Source organism: Zeugodacus cucurbitae, chromosome 6 (assembly GCF_028554725.1).
Source record: "Zeugodacus cucurbitae isolate PBARC_wt_2022May chromosome 6, idZeuCucr1.2, whole genome shotgun sequence".
In the NCBI taxonomy this organism is placed as follows: Eukaryota; Metazoa; Arthropoda; class Insecta; order Diptera; family Tephritidae; genus Zeugodacus; species Zeugodacus cucurbitae.
The window spans coordinates 11,187,145-11,201,101 of NC_071671.1; the positions used below are offsets into that span (position 1 = coordinate 11,187,145).

Below are 13,957 nucleotides of genomic sequence, written 5' to 3' on the forward strand. Positions count from 1 at the left end.
TTTAAACTGTAATTTCATTACGAGGCCGGTTCGATAAGTATTTTACTTTGCACTTACTACTCTAATTTTTAGTTTTAGTCTAAAAGCTTTCAAATAGCACATTAAAAAATCGTCAATGAAAGTGAAAAGTGTCAACAATTTCAACTTACTTACGAGCAAAGTGGCATGTAAAATGCAAAGCCTCAACCAAATGGTAATATGTGCGCAGTTGCATATAACTTTTATGAGTTTTGAGTATGCGTTTTAACAACGAAAACTTGTTTCAACTTCGTTTTTTTAATTCTTTTTTTTTTTGAGCAAAATGTGGTTTTTATTTATGCTTTCGCATTTTTTCCTCTTATTTGTCGCTTTGAACCCTACTATTTGCTATGGATTCATTTGCATTGCGCAATATTCCAACTCTTTTTTTTTTAATTTTTTTTGAGTAAAGTCAACATATTTATGGCGAGCAAACGCAAACATTTTAATTGATTTTAATTCTACGAAAAACAATTTCAGCCGAAAATAACGCAACATAAGCCACAGGGAAAAAATAAAATTAAATAAAACAGCAATTTATAAATAGCAAAAACTCCAGCTAAACAAATATTGGCGCACATTTCCAACGGCGTGGATAAGTGTTGGCAATTATTTGAGCCTAATATTAGGCGTTTCAGTGTGTTAAATGCGGCAAAAAGTGACAAAAACTATGTGTAACAACAGCAAAAGCAATGCAAATAAACATGGCAAACAAAGCGAAAATCGAGCGAATTTGCCAGGTAAGCTTAGATCAATTAGTTGACGCTATCATTTGTCCAGTAGCCAGGCAGTTTCTATCACCATGAATAACTGTGAATAAACTGCCTATTAACAATTTTGACACTCTGACCTAAAAATTAAAAATTGAATACGGAGCCCTCACAGCATTGCAACGCCACCACCGAAATGCATAGTCATGTGCGTGAATTTCACGCATGCGCTGCTGTCATTCATAAGCGTTTATCTGTGAATGATTGGATGTTTGTTTCTGTGTTTGTTTGTATGCACATCTGCGTGCATTATGCACGTGCGTTTGACCTCTTTAAATCACACGTTTATTTTTAGGTCATTTTGGATGGATTTTGGTATATATTTACAAATTACATATGTATGTCTGTATGTCTGCTTATAATTGCTTTCTTTACAAATTGTTAATTGTACATTTTTTCAACATCTACTACTGGTTTCTTTTGAATTTTGCATTTTTTTTCATAATTTTTTTCTCTCAAAATTTACATTAGTTAATGAACTCGCGCGACATCGGTTGTTCACCGGTTGCTTATTTACTTGCCTAGCAGCTGACACTTGCCATCGCTACTTGTTGCTAATACGAGTATATGCGTTTATGGTATTTGTTGTTGTTGTTTTGGCATTCTGCTGTAATATTTTGTACGTGTTAAGTGTCCACAAATGAAGCGTGGCTGTTAGGAAAATGTGAAAAAAACATGATTTAAGCTTACAAATTAGTTGCGAAAGTTTGAGTGCAACTGCATGGCAGTGATGTTGGCGAGTTCGTGCCTTAAGTCTTTTGTTTGCTAGCTTTAAATGGTATCCATTTCATTGCATTTGAAGTGTCTGTATGGAGATAATTGATTTTTTTTTTTTTTAATTTTAATAATAATAAAGATAATTTTTTGAAAAAAAAAAAAAATTACAAACTAATTATTGCATGATGAAAATTTTAAAATCGTTCATTAAATTAAGTTAGTGTAAATTAAAGTCTAGTTAATTATGCAAGCATATTACATACGACTGTGTATTCATTATAGAGATAGAAACTGATTTTGAATTGAAAATTTTAAGCAAAATATCGAAATAGCAGAAAGCATTTGAAAAAAAAAAACTTTTGATTAAATAATTTTAATAATTAATAAAGAAAAAAAATCAAAATAAATATAATAATTTATTATAATATTTTTTCTCATATTTTTATCAGCTCTCTAATTGTAATAATAGGAGTATTTGATCCACCCTTAATTAAACTAACACACATTTTTATTATACTTATTTAGGCAATTTTTCGAAAACCAACTTTAAAAAATTTTTGAAAGCTAATTTTTTATTGCAATGAAAATAATCAAATACTATAAATAGAAATGCTAATTAAGCGCTTTAACAACGCAGCTAACGAATAAAAAAACATATTTTACACCGCTTTACACAGCCTCTAATAATTCATGTATGAATGACGCCCTATAAATTAATTTAAAAAATAAACCTTCACTTGCTATAACCTTGATCCTAAACGCTAATCGTGCGTTAAAGTTTTCATTAAGTACTTCAAACAAAAATAAACAATGCGGCAAAGCGAACATACACATATGTACAAACATATTCAAGTAATGCACTACTGACTAACGCACTTTCAGCGCTCATGAACCGATGAACCGTTGTGTAATTTCGGTAAACGAAATATTTTGTAAACAATGCGACAAATTAACAAATGCGAGCAAAAACCGTGAAATAAAAACAAAAATAATGATATGATATGGTGCAATGGGGTTAAGTTGTAGTACCAAGTGTATGAGTAATTATGGTGCTTCAGTAAAAAAAAAATAAAAAAATAGTTGTTGAAACTAAAATTTTGGAAATATAATATTTTTTAAATTCTTTGAGAATTTTAAAAATTGTTATACATTTACATATATTACAAAATTAAAAAAAAAATAATTAATAAGTTACATCGAAAACCAGTTTCCATAAAATATATTAATAAAAAGTTCTATACTTTTTAACTTGAGATGATTTGAAAACTAAGTGAATTTAAATTTCTTGATTATGCAAGGTCTCAAATAATCAGAAATCCATACCATTTAATGTTAAATGCTACTTAAATATGGAATGAAAGTGGCTTATAAAATCATTCACTTTAGAGACTGAAAGGAAAGATGAATAAGCAGTTTTTTTATATCAAAGCCAATATAGCTGAGAAAATAAATGGTTTTCGAGAAGACTTTTGATGAAATAAGCGAATATATAAAGTTTATTTGTAACCTGCACGAAATGGCAATGAAAAAAATTTTAAAATAAATTTAATGCATATTTTTCATTTAATAAAATTCAATTTAATTAAGTATAATTCATAAAAAAAACAAAATTAAATAAACCTAACACTTGTGTTTCAAAATAGTTTTAAATTGTTTTGAAACTTGTTTGAAGCTGTTTTGAAATATATAGCGCCACTGCTTTAACGTATTACTGTTATAGCCTTTTCGCACAGGAGTTAATTGAGCAATTAACGGGCATTTGCTCGATTAAAGTAAATTTAGTTGGATTTACCATGCAAAAGAAAAATCTTATTTTACTACATTAGTTTTTAATCGAATACAAATCGGGTTGAAACTGGAATGTAACTGTGCGGATTGTTGTCCACGCTGTAAATTTAGCTATGGTTATTGATGAAATAGCAATCAGCTGATGGAACTGATCACCTTTTTATGAATAGAAAAATCAAATATGTATAACAGTTGATCGTTAATCGAGTAACTGGCTGTGCGAAAGGTAAAAACAATTAATTTGGCTGTGCGAAAAGGTTATTAGTGGCTAGTGGATATATTCCGAAATTGATAAGTAAATTTTATGAAGTCTTTACTGCGGAGAAAGTATTAAGGTGTTAGAGGTAGTCTGGATTTTCAAAAAATCATTTTTTTTTTTGCATTGTCGTTAAGTGTAATATCTTAAAAATATTCTCTGAAAATTTGAAGTTGATCCGATAATTACTTTTCGAGTTATTCGACAAATAACAAAGAACGCTCAGGCACTCCAACATACTAGCGTCATACTTTAAATGCGTTAGAATACATAATAAACCCAGGCCTGTTCCGAAGGATTTTTTTTCAAAAATTTCAATTTAAGACCAATTAACTGTTGATTTTTTCCCGAAAATCTAAAAAACAATTTCCTGAAGCCACCATTTTGTTAATTTTTGCAAAAAAAAAACTTCGGATTAGGCCAAGGATTATCTATTTATAAAACTAATTTTTTATCCTATTGATTTTAGATGAATCTCCAAGGACTTATGATTGTCACCGCAAGGACCTTTTTTTGAAACTGGGTCAACACGGACAGCTATAACTTTGGAAATTATAATTTTTTTTTTATTTTCGTGACTTTAAGTCAAAATATTGTATAATAATGCCATATTATTACTTTTGTAAAATAATTTGTTTTAATAGTAAATAAAAATTACTGAAAATTCTCATTTGTTCGTGTCTCTGACTAACCACTTAAATACTTTTAAAAATGCATATATTCAGCTTCGAAATGAAGAAATGAATAACACTTAAAGGTTCCCTAACTCGTATCACCATAATCCACAGAAAAACTTCGAGTTAGAGAGACTTCAGAGGTACGAAAGGTAATTTGTATGACATTTGTCTTCTATTACCAATTGAAGAGTTCGTTATGAAGAATTTCGAGTTACAGATGTTCGAGTTATGGAAGTTCCACTTTATATACAGTTTATACAACACTTATATTTTATTCATTACAATTTTTTTTATTTTTAATTTTTTAATATTTTTTTTTTGAAAATTTTTAAATTTTTTTTTATTTATTTAATTCACCTGCATCATTATATGCTAATAAAATAAATATTGGAGCTGACACAACTTATGATAGCGTAGTATTTAAATAAATATATATAATTTTATGATTTCGGACTTTGCTTTGCTGCCGCTCTTTGGAAGCATAACCTCATGACAGCTGCCAAACACAATCACAACGCTTGCTAGTGAGTGACTAATTTCAAATGTAGGTCAACCAGACAGATTTTCATCAGACTTTTTTTATTTGTTTTTTTGCTTTTTTACAGGAGTTTCAATTTTCATTCATTATTCATAAAATGCAAAGAAGAAGAAGAAGCAACAACAACCGGTAAACGGAATTTGCCAACAACATCAGTTATTGTACAGTAAAGCTGTTTGCATATATTAATATGTAGCGAATGGATTCCGATAAACAGTTAATAGCGGCACTTAAGGCGTCAACGCGCAAGCTTGTTAGCAGGTTATGATAACAACAACAGAACCACAACATGAATGCTATACAACAGCAGCGTAATCACAACAAGCTCAGGCACGCACACACACAGAGATATATGAATTTATGAATAAATATGTATTAATTTCTTAAACTTTGACCTAATTTCATGTAACGAACGCTGACGCGTCTAATGCGTTTAACGCAACACTTACCGAAGTGTTCGATTTTAAATATACATTTTGCTGTTGTTGTTGTTGTTGTTGTTGTACGCTTTTATACGCATTTTATATGTTTGCGGTAACAAGAAATACACAACGGCGAGTGGTCAAGCAGGTAGCACAAGCGGCTGTTAGTTGTGGCTAGGCGGACATGGCGGCTGGTTTGGCCAAGTACGCGTATGCAGGCAACGCGCAAGCGTGTTAGCAGGTTATGATAACAACAACAGAACCACAACATGAATGCTATACAACAGCAGCGTAATCACAACAAGCTCAAGCACGCACATACAGAGATATATGAATTTATGAATAAATATGTATTAATTTCTTAAACTTTGACCTAATTTCATGTAACGAACGCTGACGCGTCTAATGCGTTTAACGCAACACTTATCGAAGTGTTCGATTTTAAATATACATTTTGCTGTTGTTGTTGTTGTTGTTGTTGTACGCTTTTATACGCATTTTATATGTTTGCGGTAACAAGAAATACACAACGGCGAGTGGTCAAGCAGGTAGCACAAGCGGCTGTTAGTTGTGGCTAGGCGGACATGGCGGCTGGTTTGGCCAAGTACGCGTATGCAGGCAAATGCTTGAGGTGCTGAGCAATCGGACGCATACATGTACATACACATACATACATATATGGAGAATTACATGCGTTGATATGCAATCAGTTGTAGGTACACATGTGTGCCAGTAGAAAGTGGATAACTGTGTCAGTTTGAAAAAATAGTAGAAATGTTGAAGGAAAAAAAAATTAAAATCAAATACAAGGAAAATAGTTAAATCGATGGCCAAGAAATTGATTTTTTCTTGCGTGTAATTCACTTTAATACATATAGAATGCATACATGCAGACAACTGATATATTTCTTTAATTAAATATTTTTTTTGTATTTTTTGTATGTTAACAGTTAACTGCCAACAAATTGCTTTTGCATTAAAAATCATTTGCGTTTCTGCTGCTGATGGTCATTCACAGCAAATGCCGGCTAATTTATTGACTTGTAGTTTGACGCATGCGTGCCGCACAGCCACACACACTGTCTATATTCACATTTGTATATATGCAAATGAGCGCATAGTATGCCAAATAAGTATGTGTTTATGCGCGTTTAGCTCATTTGAAAAATATTCAACTATTTACATGCAGGCACTGTACATAAGTGCACCTTAACTGTCAGTACAGCGTTCGGTCTTAACCGTCACACTTTGCACATTTTCAATTTCTATTTCTATTTTATATTTGAATTGAGTTTTTTTTATTTGCTCGCCTCAGCAGTAGCCTCGAAACTGGCTTTGCTATTGTTTTAGTAATAAGTTTATTTCTTAGATTTCTTTGAAAACTTATTTATTATTGGCAATGCGTGTGCGTATCTGTTGTTAATGGAGTAAATTAATATGCAAGATTGTGTAAAATGACGAAATGTATCTGTACGTATATTCGGAAAATATGTAATTGAAATGAAAAAATTGCCTAGAAAAAAATTAAGTTATTGAACATTATGAGTCAGCTATCAAACTCATACTACAATACATTGTAGTTAAAAAGTTATAAGAAACTGTTAAGGACTCTGATTTGAAAACAAAAGTATTAAAATATATTTTAAAAAACATCAAACAGTACTTCGAAGTAATATTTGACTTAAACTTCAAGTCAAGTTTTAAGTTTAATTTCAAGTTTAAGTTTAAGTTTAAGTTTTAGTTTAAGTTTAAGTTTAGGTTTAAGTTTAAGTTTAAGTTTAAGTTTAAGTTTAAGTTTAGGTTTAAGTTTAAGTTTAAGTTTAAGTTTAAGTTTTAGTTTTAGTTTTAGTTTTAGTTTAAGTTTAAGTTTAAGTTTAAGTTTAAGTTTAAGTTTAAATTTAAGTTTAAGTTTAGGTTTAAGTTTAAGTTTAAGGTTAAGTTTAAGTTTAAGTTTAGATTTAAATTTAAGTTTAAGTTTAAGTTTAAGTTTTATGTTCAAGTTAAAAATTAAGTTTCAGTTTTAATTTTAATTTTAATTTTAATTTTAATTTTAATTTTAATTTTAATTTTAATTTTAATTTTAATTTTAATTTTAATTTTAATTTTAATTTTAATTTTAATTTTAATTTTAATTTTAATTTTAATTTTAATTTTAATTTTAATTTTAATTTTAATTTTAATTTTAATTTTAATTTTAATTTTAATTTTAATTTTAATTTTAATTTTAATTTTAATTTTAATTTTAATTTTAATTTTAATTTTAATTTTAATTTTAATTTTAATTTTAATTTTAATTTTAATTTTAATTTTAATTTTAATTTTAATTTTAATTTTAATTTTAATTTTAATTTTAATTTTAATTTTAATTTTAATTTTAATTTTAATTTTAATTTTAATTTTGTATTTATATTTGTTTCTTGAAATTAGCGTTCCTCAGATCATATGAATCAACAACTCCCGCCCACACGTGTACTATATATGTATATGCCTACATACATAATTAGCGAATCAAATATTGTATGCATTCATATACATATGTAGGTATGTACACTCGTATACCTATGTATTTTCCACTATTCATACATCAAGATTTATGTCACTTGGCCATATATTGTTTATTGCGGTTTTTGCACGCTCTACTGTTGACTTGGCTTCTTGTAAATCCAAAAAAAAATTTTGTCAATGACTTTTGATCGATAACGATTCGCGCATTTTATATTTTACAGTTTTTACTGTTATTGATTCGTTATACTTATTTTTGTTTGATGCATTATTCAGTCAACTGTTTTGCATTTCGTTTTTTTGCTGTACTTGAGGGTCAAATTGCGTAAAAAACCCGCGCGTAACATTGTAACCAATTCAGAATACGTTTTAAATATGAATGAAGACTAGAATTTCAATTTTAATGGAGACAATGTAGATGCGAATATATATATATATATACGTATTTAGATACATTTGTATACATATATACGTCGTATATTCAAGTTACAGCAAAAATTAAAAAAAAAACTTAATATTTATGTAGTCTAGATATTAGTAAAATAAATAAATACTAAATTGAATTTGAATTTTATTAAATTGTTCAAGTAAATATCAATTTCTCTGTAGTTTAGTCACTAAAAATTCCACAACAAAGCTTAAGCCACTTGAATATTCGGTCAATGGACTCTACAATGTATAAATATTTTACTCTCCCCTTCAAAGAAAGCTTTCATCATTAGCATATCTGGACTTTCCTCAAGCATAAATATGTCACAGACCAAAATAGTTACTAAATAATAGATGACCAACTTAATATATTTAAAAAATGTTATGCAAATTAACACGAAAAAATGCTAAAGAGGGGAGAAATGAGAAACATTAAAGTAAATAAAATAAAAATGAAGGGAAGGCGAGTAAAATAAGTAGAAGAAAAGAAAGCATTATTTAAATTAAATAAAATTATGATGCAGAGATGTGAGACAGTTGAATAAGATCATTTTGATTTAAAATTTTACAGTGAAGAATTGAAAGCTTTATTTTTTCAGATCTATTTCAGAGTTTATTGACCTTAATCAATAAGCGTAATTTATAAAAAAATATTATTTAGATTTTAACAATAAATTAAAAAAAATAATCTAAATTTATACAGAAAAATTGTAGCAAGCAAATAATTGTCTTTATGTCGTTAAAAATATAGATAAATTAAAATAGCACCTGTCATTACTGGCTATTATGATAATTTAGCTTGCAGCAGCTACGTCTAAATTTTTGCACTCTCAATACTAATAACAACTGGCGCAGCTCACCGCATATATACTCATAAACAACAATGTCATGGCCCAGTGCGCGGCACAAAGGTCATGCGTGCGACAAACAAGCCAAAACCAAAACAGTCGCTCAGCAACCAAATGAAGTATGCAATGAAAGACTTAAGCGACGAACTTCAGTTTTTGGGAAATGTAGTGCAAATTTAGCGGATGCATTAATAATACAGTTTATTAGTGTGCAAAAGTCGCAAATCAGCATGAAAAAGTGAGTGGTAGACTATAAAAATTTGTGGTTTTTTTTTAAATTTATTTTTATGGCTTTCTTAGCTGCCGGCAGAGATTAATATTATGTATATGTCTCATACTGAAAGTGAAATATTTTTTTTTTTGGTTTTTCTGATTGTAGAAAATATGCATATAATGAATTTAAATATTTTTATTTTTTATTTCAATGGACAAATAATTTAAAATATATTTATTATTTTAATTAAAAATTTTGAAACCCAGAACATCATATCACATATTATTCTCATCGATATTTATAGAATTATTTTATATTCAAAATTTGTAAATTTTAATTCTTATTATAAAATTAGACAAATAATTTTTATAAAAAAATATTTTTATAAAAAAAAATTTTTTTTAAATATTTTTATAAAAAAAATTAAAAAAGTATTAAATTTGTAAATATTAATTCTTGCTAAAAAAATGTATCAAATAATTTTTATAAATGTTTTTTTAATATTTTTATAAAAAAAATTTAAAAATGATTAAATTTGTATTTAATGATTCTTGTTAAAGAAATGAAAAAAAAATAATTTGCTTAAAAAAATATTTCTATAAAAAATGTTAAAAATGATTAAATTTTTAATATTAATTTTTGTTAAAGAAATGAAATAAAATTATTTGCATACAAAATATGACTATAAAAAAAATATTAAAAATGATTAAATTTGTAAATATTAATTTTTGTTAAAAAAAATTAAACAATTAATGTTTATAAAAAATAAATTCAAAAATTATTTTTATATAAAAAAAAAATTTTATAAAAAAATTTTAAAAATGATTAAATTTGTAATTATTAATTCTTGTTAAAAAAATGAAACAATTATTTTTTATAAAAATAAATTTAAAAAATTATTTTTATATAAAAGAAATATTTTTATAAAAAAATGTTAAAAATTATTAAATTTGTAATTATTAATTCTTGTTAAAAAAATGAAACAAATAATTAAAAAAAAAAAAATATTTTTATAATACAAAAATTGAAATAGATTAAATTTGTAAATATTAATTCTTGTTAGAAAATGAAACATTCTTTTTTATAAAAATAAATTAAAAAATTATTTATATATAAAAAGAGTAAAATATTTTTATAAAAAAAATTTAAAAATGATTAAATTTGTAAATATTTATTCATGTTAAAAAATGAAACAATTATATTTTATAAAAATAAATTAAAAAATAATTTTTATATAAAAAAAATTTTATATAAAATTGTTTTTTTTTTTTAATTAGAATTTTCCAATTTTTATATTTAAGAATTTTTTTTAAAATTTCATATTTTTTTATTTGCCTGCAAATTCTCAAAAATACTTTTTCTCATTTTCAAAGGTTTGATCAATTTAATTTGAAAAAGTTACAAATTTACGAATTCACTATTAATTAAAACCGTGTTAACCAACAAATTATGGCGGCGCTTTCGCTTTTTCGCCTCAACGCAATACATTAGCGAATTGCAGAGAAGCAACAAACAAAGCGAACCGGCTGGATTAAGTTATTTCGAGAATTTTTATCGAATTTATTTACTTATGTCCGCAAATGCAAATATTTGACCCACTTTTCGGCTTGTGGCTATTTTGGCAGCGATTTTTTTCAAGCAAATTAAGCAATGCAAATAAGAGCCAATAAAAAATGAGCGAAGAGCAGACAACAAAAACTGTTAGACCGAAATTGACTGGATTTAATAGTGTTGTTTGAATTTTTATTTCACTTAATTTGGCAAATTGGCACGTTCGGCGGTGAAGATGATGCGCTGCGATGATTTTTTTGCATTCTTTTTTTGCATTTACCTTGCACGCAGCTAGTCATAACAGCTGTATGACTGGCGAGCAGCTGCTGCAATTCATATTTGTTTGTATGTATGTCTATACGATTACTTCAATTAGCAAAGCAATTTGTTTGGGGGGTTTTTAATGCTGCACGTCTGAGTTTTCTTGATTGGATGGTTTTATGGTATGAGTACATAGTACAATTGTGCGTATTTATATTTAGTTGAAACACTTGCTCTTCGGTCACCACCAGCCGAGCCGGCGCAGTGAGTTCAGTGCCATGATGCGTTGCACGGTTGACACAAACGTCAAGGTGAGCGATTGCATACTACACTTTAATTGCTGTTGATTCATTTCGAATGGAAATTACATTTTCAGTTTGATGAATTTACTATTTAAATAGTTTTATTATAAATGCTTCAGTTTTAGATTTCTTGCATAGGATTGCCAGTATGGTTTTATAAAACTAAATAAAAGGTTAAGAAATACCGCTACTAAACCTTCAAGGTATATGATAGTGTGTTTTATAATATAACGGTACTTTTGCTTATAATTTTTAGTCCAATTGGATTAAAAAATTATATATTTTTAATAACTTTAATTCCATAAACAACTATAACATTATATAACTTAACGGGATTTAGTTGTATTTAACACTTAAAATAAATGGCAACCTTCTTAAAGAATATTTTTGGTGCGATTTCTTCAAACTCTTTATTGAGACAGTTTCTAAGTTTCAATTTATTAAAAAAAAATTTAACAAGTGGCAACCCCTTTACCAAATTTTTTTTCAATAGCCTTCTTTTAAATAATCCCATAAAATAGCGCAATATTTCTATAAAAAAAATTGATTCTTTTAAATATACATTTTAAAAATAGGTGGCAACTCTCTTCCACATATATTAAAAAAAAAAATAAAATAAAATAAGTATAAAATTTCATAAAATACTATGTTTTAAAATACTCTGCTATAACAGCAGTATTGAAAGAATTAGGCGATTACACCGGCTTTATTACAATTTTATTAATAAAGTGCTTCGAGATAAGGCTACAAAATGTTATACCAACTGTTATGTTTCCTTATCTCACATTTTGAATTCGCCCAATTTCACAATATTCCTCCAAATTACAGAACTGTTACATTGCGAACTTTTTATGTAGCCTCCGTGGCGCAATCGGTTAGCGCGTTCGGCTGTTAACCGAAAGGTTGGTGGTTCGAGTCCACCCGGGGGCGCTCGTAAATTTTTTTGCAAATAAATTAAAACAAATTTTATAAACAGAATAATAGTGCAAAAGTAAAGGTAAAGCGGAAAAAAATGCAAAAAGAAAGCAAAACAGACTGAAAGATGACAACAGAAACCGTAGAAGGTTAAGAATTGTTGTTGCAAACACTTGCTACGCCCACTTGATAAGCCAGAATATATATATTTCACCACTTTCATTTTTACCGTATGAGTACACAAAATAACAACAACATAAATTTGCTGTTAGTTGTGTTAGATCTAACCAAAGCGTGCAGTTGTTTTTGTAACTCTTTAGTGTAAGACGAATATTATTATTTGTTTATTTGTCATTTGCTCAATTCACATGTCATTGTTATATTTGCAGCATAATTAATACTTTTAACTGTTAAAGCAAACATTTTACTAATCACTAATTTAATGGAAACCTATAATTGAGTTGCAATTAGGTGTGAAAATCATGAAAAGTGAAATGATTATGTATTTGATGATTTTGTAATAAGAAATTGTGTTAGTAGGTGATTAACCCTAGAGTAGTCATTTTATTGGAAATTCGAATTTAATGAAATATTAATTGGATAGATGGTATCATAGCGAGTATAAAAATTCTCTTCGATTCGCTACTACTCTGCTTGCTTATCAAAATTATTTTTGAAAGCAACACCAAGCTTTTAGCCTTTTCGCGCAGGAGTTAATTGTTCGATTAAACGACATTTGCTCGATTAAAGCGCTAATTTAGAACGATTAACCACAAAAAATAAAAATCTAATTTTACTACATTAATATTTAATCGAATACAAATCGAGTTGAAAATGGAATGCAACTTTGGTGTGGTTTTTGGCCACGCTGTAAAATTGGTTGTGTTTCTTGATAAAATAGCAATCAACTGATGAAATTAAGGCAGTAGTCTGCTTTACAGGCTTCAAAAAATCTATTTTTTTTTGTTTTAAATCTCTTCCAAAACTATCCAAGAATATGTCTTTAAAATTCCAGAGCAGTTTTAGTGGCCGCGTTTTCCCGAGTTTTCATTTTCACAAGTGTTAGAAAACGGTGCCGGCGATAGCAAAAAGAATATATGTCCGATCGAAAAAACCAAAGTGATCTAGCTTCAGTATTAAATTATCTTCGATTTGAACTAAAAAAGTTGAAAAGTATTATTTAAACTACTTGTTTTGCAACTTAAAGTCAATTTTTTTTCTTAAAAAAGTTTTTTTTTTCAAACTTAGAAAAAATTTGGAATTTAATAACTTCTTCGGTATTTTATTAGTTCATAAAGAAAAGAAACGTATGAAAATTAAAAACAAAAATTGGTTCGACTGTTTCAGATGCATCGCACGACCTCCATCACCGGCAACGAGTGCAGACTCCAGGCGCTCCAGAAAAATACTTACAACTTTGAAAAAATTTCAATATTGTTTAATAATAAATATTGTTTTTTAAGCCTTAAATATAGTACACTATCGTCTTAAAATTCCGTTTACCGCAATCATTACCTTCCCTTTAAAAAAAAAATTGCTAAAAAACGGATTTTTTCGACTTCTAAAGCAGACTACTGCCTTAAGCAATTTCGTATGAAGAGCAAAAACAAAAATGTAGAACAGTTGATCGTTAATCGAGTAGCCGGCAGTGCGAAGAGAAAAAATTTATTTATCAATTATACTCTTAATGCATTAAATTAAGTTGGCTGTGCGAAAATGCTATTAACGAGTTCAATTCGATAAAAGAGA

The 13,957-nt window shown here is 27.8% G+C and overlaps 1 protein-coding gene and 1 non-coding gene across 3 annotated transcripts in view; one reads left to right on the top strand and one right to left on the bottom strand.

The window, feature by feature from the left end:
• Positions 1 to 13,957, bottom strand: part of LOC105210924 (patched domain-containing protein 3) — a 64,165-nt gene that overhangs the window by 25,650 nt on the left and 24,558 nt on the right. The gene's annotated exons all lie outside the window — the stretch shown is intronic.
• On the top strand, positions 12,150 to 12,223 carry Trnan-guu (transfer RNA asparagine (anticodon GUU)). Its single transcript has one exon. It is a non-coding gene; the product is annotated as a tRNA-Asn (tRNA).